Source organism: Chrysochloris asiatica, unplaced genomic scaffold (assembly GCF_000296735.1).
Source record: "Chrysochloris asiatica unplaced genomic scaffold, ChrAsi1.0 scaffold00012, whole genome shotgun sequence".
Classification (NCBI taxonomy): domain Eukaryota; kingdom Metazoa; phylum Chordata; class Mammalia; order Afrosoricida; family Chrysochloridae; genus Chrysochloris; species Chrysochloris asiatica.
The window spans coordinates 30,417,675-30,421,742 of NW_006408530.1; positions in this window are offsets into that span (position 1 = coordinate 30,417,675).

Below are 4,068 nucleotides of genomic sequence, written 5' to 3' on the forward strand. Positions count from 1 at the left end.
AGCCAAGATCCACCTGATATCAATAATGGTTTCCCTCATCCCATGGCCTCTTCTGAATCCAGCTTGAACCTCTGGAAGTTCTCTGTTAACGTATGCTTGGAGCCATTTCTGTATTACCTTTAGTAAAACTTTACTTGCATGAGATATCAAAGATATTGCCAGAAGATTTATGCATTCCATTGAGTCACCTCTCTTTGGAATGGGCACAAATACAGATCTCTTTCAATCAGTCAACCAGATAGTTGTCTTCCAAATTTCTTGGCATAGATGAGTGAGTGCCTACTGTGCCACCTCATATTCGTGAAACATTTCAACTTTTATTCCATCAATTCCTGGTGCCTTGTTCTTTGCCAATTCCTTCAATGCACCTTGGACTTCCTCCCTCAGTATCATTGGCTCTTGATCATATGCTACCTCAACAATTTCCTTTTGGTACAGTGACTTTGTGTATTCCTTCCATCTTCTCTTGATGCTTTCTGCATCATTCAATAATTTGCCCAGAGAACTCTTCAATAACAAAAGTCAAGGCTTGATTTTTTTCTTCATTTCCCCCAGCTTGAAAAATGCTGAGTGTATTCTTCCCTTTTGGTTTTCTGACACCAGATCTTTGCATATTTTGTTGTAATATTTGACTTTATCTTTTTGAGTGGACCTTTGAAATTTTCTGTTCAGTTCTTGTACCTCCTCGTTTCTTCCATTTCTTTTAGCATCTCTACACTGGAAAGCAAGTTTCAGTGTCTCTTCTAACATCCATTTTGACCTTATCCTTCTTTCTTGTCTTCTTAATGACTTTTTGCTTTCTACCTGTATGATATTATTGATGTCATCCCACAACTTTTCTGGTCCTTGGTCTTTAGTGTTTAATGTATCAAATCTGTTATTCAGATGATCTCTAAATTCAGGTGGGATATATTGAAGTTAATATTTGGCTCTCATGGACTTGTTTTCATTTTCCTCAGCTTCAGTTTAATTTTGCATATCAGCAATTGATGGTCTGTTCCACAGTCTTCCTTTAGCCTTCTTTAGACTGATGACATGGAGCTTTCCCATCGTCTTTTTCTGCAGATGTATCGATTTGATTTCTATGTATTCCATCTGGTGAGTTCTTAGTGTATATACATGAGATATTGTTTTTACAGTCAAGAGGCCCAGAATCAGATACAGAAATGGGAGTGGACCATAAAAAGCAATCTAGCAGCATATCTTATTTCCATAGGAAAAAAGTGTTGACCACAAAGGAGGAGGATCACTAGGAGGTTGAATTGGGATGAGCAGAGGTGGAGCAGGCATTGCCCACTCACAGGGAATAATCAGGACCTTAAAATGCTTGTGATGGGGCAGACAATGCAAGCACCACAGAGCTCTCTGTGTAGGAAAACAATAGGATGGATTGATAATGATAATCATTGGCCAGGCCGATGATTTTGTGCTGTCTCTTAGAAGCAAGATAACCAGCCATCCTGATTTGCCCAGGACTGAGAGGTTGATATGGGGGTTATTTAGTAAGTGATAAAATCAGGAAAGTCTGGGCAAAGTAGGCCCAACTGATCATCCTCTTCTAGGCAGCAGGGGAAGGTTTTTGAGATGAAGAACAGGGTGTGTAAGAATTAATGGTTTGGCATGATTTCTTCAACTGTGACTGTTAAACACCATGAATTCTGGTGATCACTTGACAAATTGTGCCAGGTGCGTGCCACTATGCTGCATCACACTCTAATTCTGAGCAGCTAGGTCAATGGTCCAAAGTTTCTAAGCAGAGTAGTCTGTGTCCTTTGCTTTGAGGACCAAAAACATGAAACACTATGCTTCACAAATTATTCAAGAAGGTAAGACCTGCTCCCCACTAGATTTGCATCCAAAGAAGACCAGAAATCTGGCTCTGGTAGCGTAGTGGTTACGAATCAAGCTGTGAACCTCAAGGTCAGCAGTTCGAAACTACTAGCTGCTCCGTGGGAGAAAGATGAGGCGTTCTGCTCTTGTAAAGATTAACAGCCTCGGAAACCCTGTGCAGGGTCGCTATGAACGGCACATCACAACAACAACAACAAGAGGCAGAAGCGCTGAATTCAAATTCTGCCTCTACCAACAGTTTGCAGTCTGATACTGTTCATGGTACTTAGGTTTCTTAAGCCTTAATCTCCTCATCTGTAAAATGGAGATTAAAAACAGTACCCAACTCACATAGTTACTGGAAGAATTAAATAAGATAATGCATAAAATTACAGTAGATAGATAGCCTGGAATGTATACAATATTCAGTAAGCAGCCACTATTACTATAATTGTGCTAGTTGTTTTTATTGCTAAGCAGGAAAAGAGGGAAGATTTTACTTTTAGTATTTGAAAGTCAACATCCTGAAAACTTTCTACTGGGTTAGATTTTTCAGGTGACATAAACAAACAGGAGGAATCTGGCACATAAGTAGAAGTTGACCCTTAGACTTATATAACGGCCACTCAGAGACTTCTAGGAAAACAAAGTAGACTGCTGAAAAAATGTTTACATTGCCGCTGGGTGCCATCCATCAGTGGAAGAAGCTCAGCCCCCAGGTTTTATGTTTTATTTTCTTTATCAGGAGAATGGAGTCCTAGTGCTACAGGATAATGTGCTAGACCACAGGGTCAGTTTGAAACACAAGGTTGGCAGTTCAAACCCACCAGTTGTTCCTTGGAATCCCTATACAGGGTCACTATGAGTTAGAACCAATTCAACAGCACTTAACAACAACAAAGTTAGGAGAAGGCCAAAAGAAATGGGGTGGGGAAGTGGTGAAGAGAATCCAATTAACAAAAACATAATTGGTTTCAGAAATCCATGAACATAGCACATCATTCACTCTTCAAGAAACGCTTTATCAGCATCAAATGTGGTTAACACAGAGCTCAAGCATTTATTTATTAATTTTAAAACATGCTCCTATTTTAAAGCCTTGGCAACAGAGCATAATCAAATCACTGTACAACATTGACACTGGATTACCACTGCAGTTCTGAGCAAAATCTTAATGAGCTGCTTAGAGAGGCACTCTTGAGTTACCCCTCAGCCCAAGGAGCCCTTTGAAAGGGATGCTGGGAGCATTGGCTCAGGACTCTTTCAAAGGCTAGAGCATGTCTGGATCCCAGCAGTCCAGCTGCTACTCTGATTACAAGGGGCAATTCTATGGCCCCTCTGCACTCAGCCTCCATCCAGCCCCACTACTTTTCTTGGATGCAGACAGACGTCAAATGAACCCTAGCTTTGCCACTAGACAGGTTAAGTATCAGACTTGATTTTAGTTATCTTCTGGTAGGTTCTAACTCATGAGACCCTCTCAGGACCAGATTAAGGCACGTGAAGGCACTAATCACTGATAATCTGCAGTGCCTTCTACTGTTTACTCACACATTCACACAGATATGGGAGATACATGTTCACATATGTGTGGCTGTATGTATATGTGTGTGTCGTTGCTACCTATGATGCAACTTCTTTTTAAATGTGATTCTAATATTAGTTGAGTCCTGGTGTGGCACTGTAGGATAAGCACTGGACAGCTGAACCCAAGTTTGCCTGCCCCTCAAAACCCTATACAGGGAGAACAAACAAGATGGCAGTTTGGGTGGACGTGCAGTAAAGGAGCTCTGCCAGCAAGAACACAAAATACCCTACCAAGCAGGCTCAGGGGCTGGTCCCAGAACTCTGAACTACATATAAAGGAATATGTAGATGGTTGGAAGGCTCACAGCTGGGAGAATTAGTGGCAGAAGCAAGAAATCTATTGCTTTCTAGTGCGGGATGCTCGGCTGCTCTAGGAGCCGCCATCTTGGGTGAGACCATGCGGGGGAAGGAGTGGAGCGGCCACAGACGCGTGGCAGAACCTCTGAGATAAAGGTGTGGACATTCTTCTCTTTTGGTAGCTGTTCATTGGTTCCTTGCTATCTGTACACCTCCATTCTGGTGACTATAGGGGTGCCTGAGCTAGTGGCACCCCAGCCCCACCCTCGGAGGATTCTACTACGCATGTGCACTGATCTCCTCGAAATTTAAAGAGACAGTTTCCAATTAAAACCAAACAGCCACAGCCGGCCC